The sequence below is a fragment of the Zonotrichia leucophrys genome, chromosome 6 (assembly GCF_028769735.1).
Source record: "Zonotrichia leucophrys gambelii isolate GWCS_2022_RI chromosome 6, RI_Zleu_2.0, whole genome shotgun sequence".
Taxonomy (NCBI): Eukaryota; Metazoa; Chordata; class Aves; order Passeriformes; family Passerellidae; genus Zonotrichia; species Zonotrichia leucophrys.
Window position 1 is genome coordinate 8,761,556 of NC_088176.1, and position 13,294 is coordinate 8,774,849.

A 13,294-nucleotide genomic window follows, 5' to 3' on the forward strand; every position below is an offset into this window, starting at 1 on the left:
AGACACCGCACTCCCACATCTGCATCTGCCACACTCTCCTGCCACAGCCCCAAAGCTGAAACAAAGGAGTCATCAGAGCAGCCCTGAGCTGTACAAATCTGCAAATAGCTGAAAATGTTGCTCTTGTTGCTAAATATAGTGCAGGCATTTTGAACCGGCTGGCCCGCAAGGCAAATTTTGTATTTATTTATTTAAAGGACCACGGTTTGAAAACACCGAGTGTTTTTTAAGTCTGTTCATGTATGTATGTTTGCTCTCTCTCAATATCAATATGGAAAAAAAAAAATTGAAATAACTTAGCAGGTACTAGAAAAACAACTTCCATGTAAAGGAGTCAGAGAGCAGAGCAGAAAGATGTATTTGACTTTGCAGCGGGAGCAAAATCTCCTCCAAGGCTGGTAAATCATGTTCATACAGAATTAAACACAGAATAGCTTCAACCCTGCGCCCTGATACAATTAGCAAATATATACATATACACACCTAGATATATATATGTACACATATATATATACATATATATATGCACATATGTACACATGTATATATACACATATATATACATACATATATATACATACATATATACACATACATATACATATACATACATTATATATATATATATATATACACATACAACGGCTCCCTGTGGGAGCTCTCCCCAGGATCATCATAATTCCTGCCTGGCCATGGGAAGGGAGGGATGTGGATGCTCCAGGAGAGGGGAGGAGAGGTACAGCCCCTGGGCTAGGGAATGTCTACAAGAGGGATGCACGCCAGCCACCCTCTTGTGGCATCCCAAAGCCAGCACAGGGATGCCCTTCTGCTACTAAATCCCGGGAGCTGGGCACCAGCTCACCCTGTGCCTGTGCAGGAGCAAAGAGCAGGATTTCCCAGGAAGGGCTCTGGGATGGCAGCCCAGCCCCAAACCACACAGCAACAGAGCACACACCTATGGGATGCTCTCTGAAAGCCAAGAGCACAACCCTGGGCTTGGGGCAGCTGCTCAGACACCAAGGGGACACGGTGATCCCCACAGAAGCTCAGGACAAGGATGGGAGAGCACACCAATCCCTCCTGGCTCCATGGGGAGAACCACAGCCAAACCGGCAGCACCTGAGGCTCCACATGCCTGTGCCAAGTGCCCTGTACCCACAAGTGACAAATGAATATTTCAGGTTTTAGCCTTACCTGCAAGTGATAAAAAACCCCAGTAGCTATTCGAGGTTTGTTACAGCTGTACAGCTGTCTTAAGAAAAAAGGGGAAAAAAAAAAAAAAAGCTTTTTCTTAGCAGGGCGGGGGGTGGAAGGGGCTGCATCGACAGCTCCAGTAGCCAGAGGCACTTTGCAAGGAGGAAAGTAGAACTCACGATGTGGGCAGGCCTCGGGTTTCTGAGCCTCAGGGCACATCCAAGAGACACAGCCTATTTACTGAACAGCCAGGAAAGCAAAGGCTCCAGTCTAAAAACACCTTATAATCTTATTGCGGACGCTTATATTTTATAAGTATTTGAGGTTGAGGAGAGCAGGGTGGGGACACAAGAAGGCACTTTAGCTGCCTGGTGGGGTTCTGAGAGGCAGGTTTGTTTTTTAAAGATGAGGTAGGATGACTCCATATGTGGGTAATTATAAATGAAGCAACTAAGGATCAATGAGCTCCCTTTCATAGCAATCGCTTATTTATTTATTTTAAAAAATCATGACACAGCATTTCTGCTCTATTTCCAAGTCAAATTTATCCTAGGTGGAATCAGAGGAAGAAAAACCAGGTTCCTACACAGATTTTTTTTTTTTTATGAGAGCATTAATAGACTGGAGAGCATCTGCGCAGGACAGCGAGTTGAAGTCAGCGTTTCTGCATGCTGCACAGCCAACCCCACAACCTCAGGAGGGAACTTTCATCTCCACAGACCTGCACACAAAAGGTCACTGCAGTGCACCCTGCTCCCACTAAGGAGCTTACCTCTCACACGTAACATCAGGCTTATTAAGCAACGTGAGATGATACAATAGCCACTAATCTACTGAAAATTATTATTCCTTTCCTCCTGCCCCCAAGCAACACGGGGATTTGCAACATGCTGGTCTGGAGGATGTACCTGAAGGACAGAGGGAATTCAAACTGCCCTACCCTCCCCAGTCCCTTGGTGATACCTCCCAGTGATTTCCAGTGAGCCCAAGTATTGTAGAAAAATTCCTCTGACTTTGTATGGAATTAATCATAATAAAATAATAAAATAAAATATTATAGAATAAAATAAAAAGTTGCATTTAAAAAGAAAAAGGAAAGAAAAAAAAAGAGAAATTATTATTTCTCCAGCAAGCAGGAGAACAGGAAAAAAAAAAAAAAAAAAGGCAGGAGCTCAGTGCCATCATCCACCACCTCTTTCCATTGGTCCAAGAAAGGATTGGCAGCTCCTGCAAGACCTGCTTCAGGCTGTCACTCTGTGTAGCTGGATGTTTTGCCATCGCTTCTAAATGATAATTGGCTCCAAAATTAACGCGCCTCAGTGTGCCTGCAGAAAGAGCCCTGTGGTCCCATCCAGTGGGGTCATTACCCGCCAGAGCATTCCACATTTCCTCAAGTGAGCACGAATGGCCTCAACTCCCACACACTTCAGAGCAGTTAATTCACTCTACAGGGCAGAGTATTCAGGTCAGGATTTTTCCAAGAAGCCATAAGGACTTGGGTGCCTGATTGGCTTTGCTCCTTTGTGAATCCCGTCCCTTGCACTGGTGAGTGATTTAAGACCCACACTGAAGCTCTGTTCAAGGGGTCAAAAATTTGCAAATAATATGCAAATAATACTTTTTCATTTTAGAAATAAATTTGGAGAACTTTGAGCCATATCAGAGAGTGCTTTTATTCTCATAGTAATTTTAAACCTCCTCTCTCAGTTTATTAAGGCCATTAACTCTTCTCCTCATCTGAGTCCCTTATCTTGTTGCAGGATGAAGAAGAATACTCCTCTGTCTGGGGACTGACGGTACCCATGGTGCATCTCTCTCATATAAATGTGCTTGGAAAAAAAAACAGAGTCCTTTGGTTTTACTTTACTATGGAGTTAGCACTCACATCAATCATTCCACATACATACACACCAAAATACACAGCAGACAAACCCATACTCTATCAGTCCTGCATAACAATGCCTTAAACTTATAAATATAATACATCAGGCCAATTCATGCACAAGTGTTAAGAACCTCAGGGAAGTTACTGGAGTTTTCAGTGTTTTGTCCCTTAGAAACTCTGATTACAATATGACCACCAGCAAGGCCAAAATATTTGTGACAGTATCTTGTGCTGTACCTCATACCCCAAGCCATGCCAAATCATACAAAATTCCCTACCTTATTACAGTGCAAAAGGGAAAAAAAAAATCAAATCAACTCCCCAGACACACAGAGAATAGAGAAGATTGCAATGGAAAAATGGATGGTGCAGTCATTCGCCCACAGACATCAGGTACATTACAAATAGAAGTGAATTTTAAAAAATCTGGGGAAGTCCATACTATCTACTGTATGCTTAGAAATTATTTTTTTTTTAATTAGAATAAGGAGGAAGGCTTGCCAACAGACTTCAGCTAAATCATTTTGAAAATGGAGAAAACCCAGAAATGACAAAGCAAGTCAGCTGCAGGACAGGGCTGCAAGGGTGTGGAAGAGGCCACTGCCAGTGCTGGTACCAAGTAACAGCTCCCCAGCCAGCCAGCCCACTGCTTTCCCCATGCAGGAGGAATTAAAAAAGAAAAAAAAAAAAAAACCTAACAAAATAAAATGCCAAGCCTGCCCTTCAGTAGGACCTAGATTAATTGTGAATGCAAATGAAGCCCTTCTGCAGCACTAGGGTCCATTTCCAGGGAAATGTGTGCACCCGCCTCTGTTTACTCCAGCTCCAGCAATGCAGCACAACCTTCAGTCAAGCTATTAACTTGAACGTTGAACTTCACAGCACTGGCTGTCTTTCTCAGCCATTCTTTTGATGTTACCTCCAAAGCAAAAGATCAAAGACTTTGAGTGTGGTGAGGGGAAGTCCCAGGCTCTTAGCCTACCAGCCTGTGATATATGTTAAAATCCTGGCCAAAAGAGAGAGCGAAGGGAAAAAGAAAGGAAAAGCAAGCGAAGAAAGCGCTCTGGCAGAGCGGTGACACGAGGAAGCGGCACAGCAAAACCCACACGCCACGTCTGCCCGGGTTCATGACCCCAGAAAGGGGGTTTGTTCCTCTGCCCCCACGCTTTTTGGCAGTGCTGGGTTGCTCCCCAAAACCTGCAGCCCCCAACACCCCTCTGCCATGAAGCTGCACCTCGCACACTGCCCGTGCCAGCAGCGCTCCCAGGCAGAGAAGCATCCCTGGCCAGCCCTTGGTGCCAGCCCACGAGCTCAGCAGGACAGGGAGAGGCAACACAGGATCAGGCCTCTGCGAGACATTGAATTTCCACGTCCGTCACAGGCTCCCAGGCCATCCTGAATGAGTCACACCAAAATAAACCCTTCGCCTCAGCCTTCCTGCTTGTAAAACGCGGATAATATTGCCCTGCCAGGATAACAGCCTATTCTTCCTTGTGGGGCCCCAGCAGGCTGCAGTGCTAAAGGCCGTGCTGCTATCTGCAGGGTCCAAGTCCACACAGCCCCTCACGTGTAACCACACCCCAGGTGGCAGGAGGAACCCACAGTCACAGCGACAGGCAGCTCCCCCAGCCCAAAGAAGGGGCAGCGTGGCAGCAAGGCAGCTTTCTCACCACCACCACCCTGGAGCAGACCTGGAAGCCCCAGTCCTGCAGGAAAACATCCAGAAAGTAGCCATTTCCCCCATCTCTCAGCCTGTTTTTGGGGGGTTTGGAGGTTTTCTTATGGGTTTGTTTTTTTTTTTAATTTTAGCCACATGTTTAGAATAGGACAGGAAGGGGGCGACCTTTTTATTTTCCTTTTTATTTTTTTAATTTTAAGATTCTGTCCAATTATTTTTCCCCTTCCTGAGCCTTTTTTTGGGTTTATTTATATTCCCATAATACACAACAGCATTCCAGATTTAGATGGTGACACTTGGTTGACACAGTCAAAAGTGGATCCAGTGCAGCCTGTCTGCCAAACCAAGCCCCTCATCCATCAGCCCAAGTCCTTTTACCGCAGGGTCACGAAGGAATCAGGGACTGTTTGTCATTCCTTTCTACCAATGTCCCTCCTAACTCTAGAAACCAAAACCCTCTTATGCTTGTCAGCTCCTCCTCTTCCCCACCCCCATGAATTCAGCTCTTGGCATTCACCAGCATAAAAAGCCATGGGATTCAAAACAGAAATTCTTCAAAACAGAATTCATGGCATTAAGCAGTAAGTAGGATATTCTGATTTTATTGTACTTTACTTACTCCTACTTAGCTCTAATCCTCACTCCCTAGATAGAGGCTCGCTCTTGCTGTCAGTGAAGTCGATAGGAATTTGGCTATTGACTTCAATAGAAGTGGGATCAGTTCCTCACATCTGTTGCACAAGGCAAGCAATATGCACAGCAAAAAAGAAAAATAGGTGGGGAGAGGAAAATAAAGTGGGAAAAAAACAAGAGGAAAAATCTCCACGCTGAATTGTGAAATGATAAATTACACAAGTCAGGACTGCACATAACAGTCACAGGGGACCTCCAAATCTGCAAACCAACACTATCAATTCCTAGACCAATTCCTGCTTTCATAAAAAAGCAATCCAAACAACTTATGGGGGGGATAAAAAAACCCAAAACACAACAAAAAAAATTACTCTCCAGTCACAGTTTCAAATGCACCAGCTGGCCTGTCCAGTCTAGATTTTCATGCCGAGGAATCCCTCAGTTCCCTTCCCAGCCCTCTGCTCCCCAGAGGTTTGGAGCACAAGGAGAGAGGAACAGCAGGAGATGGCAGGATCCCAGCCTGCAGAAGATGGAGCCGACGGAGCAGTGCGAGAAGTCAAGTGCTCGTTGCTGCTCCACGGCAGGAGCAGGATCCAAAATAAACAAGACCTAGATCTGGAACGTGATCCTGCCCTGCGTCACAGCCCCGCGATAATGCACCGACAGTCAGGATTTCTTGGCATCAGCCACGCTCCCAGCAATAAACAAGCCAGTTCTCCAGAGCTGCGAGGGATGCAAAGGTAGCTGGAGAGGGAAGGAAAGGGAGAAGGGGGAAAAAAGAAAGATAAATGAAAAAGAATTATCTGTGTCTGAGACAAAAAAGTGTATAACGTGAGTATGCAAAGGTGGAACTTTCAATGGGAATGGGAAGAAAGAAAAGGAGATGCAGAAATGAACTTTATACACCTCCTACCTGCAAAGATGCTGTTCAAGGATTCGGCATCTTGGCCGAATAATTTCTCTTTCTGATAAATTAAAGGCAGCAGTACTAATTTACAATAGAACAGCCCCAAGATTCAAATTCTCCACCTAAATCTCTTAATATAACTAAGAATTCCAAAGTCTTGTTTAAAAAAATACAAAAAAACAAGTAAATACATAACAATCTAGTTGGATCTCAAAAATTCCTGAAGTCTGTTTGCTCACTATGCTCCATGGCAAATCAGAACAGCTACTCTCCCTCTCTATTTATACTCCATTTCAAGTTGGGGTTCTTACTACGTGCAGCATGTTCACCATGCCAGAAAAATCACTTAGCTTGGAAAAAGCCAGGAAGAGAATGATGAAACTGGGAAGAGAAAGAAGGCAGGGACAATATTTTGCTAAAAAAAGTACAGATGGCATTTGTGCTCAGACAGGAGCTAACGTAGTGCCTGTAAGTCTCCGATCCACCCAAGCACTTAAGCACCTGCTTAACTTTTAAGCTGGAGCAGCCCTGAAGGTTGCAGTGTATTTCAAGGTGCTCCAAGGCCTGGTGGATCAGAGTGAGTGGTGCTGGCCGAGTCGCTAACATTTACTGACTGCACGTATGGCAGAAGAGGCTTAAAGCTGCACAGCAAGTGGCTTTCAAAACCATCAGACCTGTGAAGAAAAATCAATACAATTTGCTTCTAACCACCCAGTGCTCAAGTCAGGTTTTTTCATTGCTGACCCACCTTCTTGCTCTCCCATCCTGCCTGATCCAAAATGCCCCGGGATGCTCGTGTATTGGCACCAAGGGAAACCCCAGGTCAGGGCAGAGGGATGTGATGGGAACCAGAGGAGACTGTCACACACCACTCACTCTAGCATGCTGTAAAAAGTCACCCCCTGCAACACAGAAATTCTCACAGAATTAAATCCCTTATAATCCCATTTAGCAGAAACAAGGTAGAGTGGTATGCTGGTGCTTAAGACATTTTAGTCTTTAAGAAAGTACATTTTGTTTAAAATTAAAAAAAAAAAAAAAAGAAAGAAAGCCCAGTCTTCTGTTTAAAAAACTTGAATGGAAGACATTTTAAACCAGAGTTTTAAACTCCTCTGTGAAGGTTCTTTTTGTTTGCTGGGGGTTTTTTTTAGGTTTTATTCTATTCCTTTCTACAAGGAATAGAATAAGCCATTGAAAATTTTCACTCTTTCCAAATTTTTTATAGGGGCACACATACATGCTACCTAGCTCATGTGTGCAAATAAATGTACTGAGCTAATATTAAAACAGCAACCAACTACAGTGAGACAGAAGCATTGGCTGCAAGACTATACAAATACAAGCAAAATAAAATATACGCTGCTTCCTAAATTAAGAGCTGCTAACTGTGTTTACAACTTCTTTCCCACTGGGAAATGCTATCTGTGGTCCAGCAGAACACCTTCCCCTCTCCCCCAGAGCAAATGACCTACCAACTAAGTACCAGCTTTATACTCCAGTTGGTCAAGTAGGTTTTTGCTTAACCCACAGGCATTTTTCATATTTCAAAGTTTCTATTAACTCCCTACTGATGTACCCTAAAAGAAGTTTTTAAGGGCTTGGAAGCACATAAATAAAATAGACTTTGCTGGACCAGCACAGATGAATTGAAAGCCTTTCACCTGCAGTGGTGGTGATAAAAATTTTAGATGTAGCTGCACACATGGCCCCTCCATAGACTTCAGATAGCTGTGATTTCCAGCCATTCAGCAATCTCCTGGCCACTGAGCTGCCTCAGTTATGAGACAAGCATCAGGACAGGACCTGGGGTTTGGGTTGGGTGTTTTGGGACTTGGTTTTCTTCTTTGGTTTGGTTTTTTTTGGTTTTTTTGGTTGGTTTTTTTTTTGGCTGTAGCAAAGCCCTCTTTAGCTGCAAGCTGAAAGAAGCTGCTAGCCTGTACAGTGATGATAAGAAACCTGGAAGAGGAGAGGGAGATGGCAAGGAAGAAAATCTGGGAGGAGGGAGGGTGACTTGATGTGAAACCCTGAAGCAGAAAAATAAAGGTTTGCTTCAAAGCTAATGCTGTGTACTAACCCTTCTGCCCCTGTCTGCTCTGTAAGGCACATGCCCAGCTAGAGACAGACCGTGCCTGCAAGGTAGAAACTCTGAAGGAGTGACCAGAGACTCAGCTGCTTTACTGACCAAGTTCAAGCCACTAAAAAATGGATGAATGCAAAACTGACCCATCCTCTGTGGTGTTGTATCAGCAAACACAGGGAGAACTAGTTATTGTCCTTTTTTAGCTTCCTTCTACTAACTTTGCACAGTAAAAGTTGATAAAACCAGACAAAAAATAAACACACCTGTATTATTATTTTTCCTTCCTTTAGTCATAAAGTGTTTTCCACATCTAAACAGAACTCCCACTACAATGAAGTGCCTGGCTGCACATTCTGTTTAGAGACTTACTACAGAGGATCAGGTCATGTCTCTCATAAAATATCCAGCAATTAACTCTTTCTATAAAGTTCATTTGGCAAAAAACCCTCAATCCTGCTTTCTCCTAATACAGCTTTCTGCTCCAGCCCCCACAGCACATGTTAAGCTGAGAGCATTTTAGGTTCTGTCTGGGCTACAGAGCCATGATAAATTAAGCACTGCACAGTTGCATGAACAAAATGAATATACAGAACCATTTAAAGCATGCTAATGTTAATATAAGGGAACTCCTACAGATAATCCCAAATTTTCTAATCCCTTACACTTTTCACCCATGTGAAAGGATTAACAGTCCCAGTCCCAAGACCACTCATTAAGCAGAGCATCCTCAGCACAGCCTGGCTGAGCCCTGCTGAGCACAGCTCTCCACTCAGCTGTGGGTCTCCGTGGGTCAGCTTTGCCCTGCGCTCCATCAGTAATCCTCAACAAACCTCTACCTTGTTGGCACCAGCCTGTTTCATTCTGCCTTTTCCCAGGCTCGCTCTTTTGATGCGTTTAAAGCAATTTTCACCACCTTCCAGGGCCCCACCACCCTGGGCAGTCACAAGCCCACGTCCAGCAGCCCCACAGAGGGTGAAACACTGGGCAATGCTCACCATTGTCACACCACCAAGAGCAGCATGAACAGGGGCAGAAAGGCCACCTAAGGCACTGGGTATCTTCCTTATGCAGGAAAATGTTTTCCCTTTAAGATGTCAATATACTGAGAAACATACAGATTTCATAAAGGGCAAAGGAAGGGATGATCTCAGAAATCAAACAGATATTCTCCATATCCCCTATTAGAGACATGAGGCCATTTTCCCTTCAGTTCTGCTCAGAGGGGATTTCTCATACATTTCACATGCAAACATCCCAGGGAAAGCAGGACTTAAGAAGAGACAAGAAAAAACACACCATATCCTTGGCAGCTTAAGGCCAACTTTGCCAGCATTCACTAAATATTCTCAGGAATCCTGCCCTGTAGCCTCTCATGCAGAGGCAAACCCTTCTCTGCCACTTCCCAGACAGATATCAGAGCCCCAGAGAAATGCAGCACAGACCTTTTATTTCCTCTCCACAATATGCAGCAGGTCTGAACAGCAGAAACATTGGTTGTTTGTCATTACAACTTCTGCATATATTTACAGAAGACCAACTAAGTAACTTAAGATTATTATCAGGGTATAAATCAGTTGGCAGCAGACACTTTCGAAACCAACACAACCATTCGTTATTCTGGACCAAAAAATAGAAAAAGGAAAAGTTTTCTTTGTGGTGTGACTCTGCTTCATCAGCTTTATTTATTTTCCCTAAATCACATGGTTACCCACAGCTGCCTTTAACTACTTTCATTTCAATTTTGATTCTGTGATTTTAATTTCTCCTTTCCAATAATGGTCAGAATTACTGGCAGGAGCAATGCCATTGACAAAACCACCTCCCCAAAAAAAAAATCTCACCTGATTAACTCTGATGAGTGTATTTTCACAGGGATCTCATGCTTATTTAACACAACTCAGGCAAGGTGCCAAGGTGATTTACAGATAGGGCTAACAGATGCAAATATACCTGGCCAGGAACCATCAGGTACAGACACAGCACATAAACACACAGGCAGCAAACATGCAAAAGCCATGTGTCTCTTGAAAATAGTTTCCTTAGTGGTCTGATGGCTGTTACTGGCTCTCTGCAGTACCACAACTACAACCCCCCCTAAAAGAAGTGCAGAGCTGTCCTATAAATGACATCAAACCAAAGAAAGACCAAGGTTAAAAATACTGTAAGGAAAGTCCCCTTCACATGCTTGATTCTACCCCAGTATGTGGAAAACAAAACCCACAAAACAAATCCAAATATAAACATACTGTGGATGATTCTGGTGAATTTGGTAAGAAAACAACTCTGTTGTTATCCACTCAACCAAATCCTACATGGAAGGGGGAGAAGTGGGGTACCTGGTGATCTGCTTTGTGCTTGTACACTTGCAGTTATTTACACAGAATGTGTGAGCAGATGGGATTTTGGAAATACAGAGTATTTAACTGGTGAGTAAATGCTCCCTCATAACCAAGGCATTGATTTAACTCAACTGCCAACATCACCTGGGCTGCTGGAAGCTGGGAAAGTTTGAATTCTTCACTCAGATGCAGAAACCAGCCAGATGTGTCCAGGATGAGCAGCCAACCTGATAAAGCCTTTCCTACTCATCCTCTCAATATTTTCTTATTCAGAGGACAGTTATAAGAACTTTTCATTGCCAGCTCTCCTCTTTTAATCTCATGATAAAAAGCCAGGCATGGCAGACTTGGAAGATTTTTTTAACTTTAAAAAAAACCCTGTAATACTTTGATTTAATTTTTTAATACACTTCCCACATGATCACCATCCCCAGTCATTCTTTGATACCCTCTTGGACCCATCTAGCAACACACTCTCTAAGCCAAGACCTATTTAAAGACCATTCCCATGAGGAAAGTACACTCAGCCCCATTCTGCACAGGGGCAGAACAGAGGAGAGGGATTCTGAGTGGTTTGCTCCAAAAATGAAAACGGGAAGTTTGTGGCAGAGCTGGAAATAGATCCCACATCGCAGTTCTCCATCACGTGCACGGCCCCACGCCACCCCAGCCTCCCTCCTGTGGCGGGGGCTGCTCTGCCCTGCTGCAAAGGCCACCCTGGGGGCTTCAGGCAGGGTGGCAGTGGGCAGATGTGTGACCCCAGGGCAGGCAGCAAGGCTGACCCTCAGCACAGGTGATGCCAGGGGAGCAGGGTCTGCGTCCCGCAGCGCAACCTGGGCTCGCCAGGCTGCTCCTATTCCAGCACGACTTCCCACCATTGCTATTCTCAGATATTGTCCTGCTTTTGAGGCTGGCAGAAAATAGCCTCAAGTACAGCAGTCCCATTCACACCGCTTCCCCTCTCCCCGCTCGGGTCACAACGTAACAGGTCAGGTCACACCAAATGCTAATATTAGCGGATAACAGGGACATTTTTAAACTTCTAAATTAAACTAAATTTGCTAGGACAGGCAGGTCATTCACCATGGTTTCCCTTGGTTTACTCCTTTTTCTGAAATGGCCCACAGCAGCACAGTCCCAGCATGAAGCCCAGCTGGCACAATAAAGTGGGATGTTGGCATGGTGGAGCTAGCAACACCTTTTCATGCATCATGTCACTCTCCATCCCAGCCCACATCCTCTCCTCACTGTCTAACTGCCTTGTTGGGGTGGAGAGATGGCACCTTGGATAATGCTGCCTCCTGTGCACCTGCAGCCTCCCAGGCACAGCTCTCCTGTACCTACACCCCTGGGGCCAAGGAGACCCATGCTGGCACAGCAGTGCCTTTATTCAGAGAAGGAGCCACTCCTCAGAAATAGTTTTTTTTGGATAAATACTCCTGGATGACTGTGAGAACAAAAGGGAGGAAGTCAACTGTATGCTGCCCATCCACATCGATAATAATGAAAGAAAAATGAAAGCAGAAGTCCCCAAGTCTTTTTTATCAAAAACTACTTCATGGTGAGAGGACAGGCCTTTCTCCCACACATGGCATTTATTTTTCTGTGAGTTGCTCCATTCAACAGCAAAACCTAAGCTAGTCACAGACCCCCCTCCCACTCCTCTGATACCATCCTATGCTTTTAAGTGACTTTGTGCTCGGTGTGACTTGTGCTGGTCAACATAAAGAAGAGGGAATTAAACCCTTAGGATAAGACTAAGACATAAGTGAACGCTCCTAAAAAGCCTTTCAAGCGACAGAAATAAAACTTCTCTAATTTAGAGCCCCTAAAATTAGGTGCATGGGATTTCCTACAGCCTGACTCTTGGTTTTAGTTTCATCTACAACTTAACTTCCCCAGAAGAGCTCAAGAATGACACAGCTTTTTTTTTTTTTCTAATGAGATTAATCATCTTCATATAAAATACTAACAGAGGTCACAGGGAGGGAAGGACTGAACTTGAATTAAGCACTTTCTGTTTTCCCTCTTCCAAGACTTTGGGGCAGTTATGGAAAATACACTTTAAATAAGAAACAGACTCATTGCTGGGAAGTCAAAGAGAAGGTGGATAGCATGGGGAGCAGGTTATTTCAAACCTCCAGGGGAAATCCTCAGCAGAAAGCCAGGAGCCAAGAGCTGTGGCTTCCCAGCAGCGGATTTCTGGCTGCACTGTGGTCCCCAGAGCCAGCTCCCAGCAGAGCCAGGGACAGGGGCTGTGGGGGGGACAGTGTGACCAACCCAGCCTGCATGAGGGCAAGCCCCAGGTATTTTGGGAGCTGTTCCTCACCTCCAGGCTCCTGTTTCAGGAGTACACACACATCAGGCAAGCTGGGGGACGGCGGCAGCCACTGCTGTCCTTGACAGCAGAGCAGCAGAAAGAAGAGTCTCACCCTTTTTTCTCCCTTCTCCTTAAGAGCTTGCTGTCTCACAAAGCCCTTAGTCACACTTGATTTTTCCAGTTCCTTTTGCACAAAATGCGGCATAATAACAAAATAAAACGGGGGCCCAGAGAACAATGAGTTCAACAGATTAATGG

The 13,294-nt window shown here is 44.6% G+C and overlaps 1 protein-coding gene across 26 annotated transcripts in view; it reads right to left on the minus strand.

Annotated features, from left to right (window-relative positions):
* TCF7L2 (transcription factor 7 like 2) overlaps positions 1–13,294 on the minus strand; it is a 171,209-nt gene that overhangs the window by 120,440 nt on the left and 37,475 nt on the right. The gene's annotated exons all lie outside the window — the stretch shown is intronic.